General features: G+C 52.3%; 1 non-coding gene across 1 annotated transcript; it reads left to right on the top strand.

The window, feature by feature from the left end:
• Positions 1-514: 514 nt before the first annotated feature.
• Positions 515-585, top strand: TRNAG-GCC. Its single transcript has one exon. It is a non-coding gene; the product is annotated as a tRNA-Gly (tRNA).
• The last annotated feature ends 276 nt before the right edge of the window (positions 586-861 follow it).

Raw genomic sequence — 861 nt, 5'->3', positions numbered from 1 at the left:
GCGTGGAGGCTGTCTGTGCTGGGAAAGGGTAGAGAACGGAAAGGAGAATTTTGGGTCCTTTCCAAATTCATGATGCTCTTGAGACCGTCGTGCGGGTGTTGTCCCAGTCCCAAAATTTCCAGAACGGGAAGTTTGCAAGTGGGATGGGAGACCTGGAAAAGTTTTCGAGTGCGAAGAAACTAAACGGAGAAGGTTCTGATGGACCAGTGCTTGAAAACAGCAGTGGCTTTAGCCTTCCAGCACCAGGGGTGACTAAATGCTGCTTCTGGCATATCTTTGCTGCGCGGGTGTGCGAAATAACGTCCAGCATTCCGATCACCTGCGCTAACCTGTGGCGTTCTCCTTCAGCCCAGTGCTTTTCTGCCTGTGAGAAGGTTTTGACAAACCCTGCCGTGAGAGGGAGCAGGGAGGTGGGGATTAAAAGGCTGGAAGGATTTTCTTGTGCCACAGGAACGGGGTCAGAGGCGAGGAGCAGCGGGCGCGGGGTGACCCATGGGAGCAGCCTCAGCAGGCAGCATTGGTGGTTCAGTGGTAGAATTCTCGCCTGCCACGCGGGAGGCCCGGGTTCGATTCCCGGCCAATGCAGAAGTTTTATTTTTGTTTGGAAAGGAAAAATTTAGTGCTGTAACAACAGCAACGAAAAGGGGGTTTTTTCTTGGGTTTTTTCCCCCCCCCATTCCTTGAGAATACCTCCTTTCATTAAAATCTCTTGCGGAGGAGCTTTAAAACATCAACAGAAAGTTTAACCACTTTAATCTCTACCCCGTTGGGCACCTTGGACAGGGCAGGGGCGGTTAAACCTGAGTTGCTTTTGCCTCTCCAACTCCTGGCTCTGCTCCCTGGTCGCGCTGATGTGGCGGT

The sequence above is a fragment of the Apaloderma vittatum genome, unplaced genomic scaffold, assembly GCF_000703405.1.
Source record: "Apaloderma vittatum isolate BGI_N311 unplaced genomic scaffold, ASM70340v1 scaffold34714, whole genome shotgun sequence".
NCBI lineage: Eukaryota > Metazoa > Chordata > Aves > Trogoniformes > Trogonidae > Apaloderma > Apaloderma vittatum.
The sequence above is the reverse complement of the archived record's forward strand: the minus strand, read 5'-3'. Positions and strand labels throughout refer to the sequence as shown.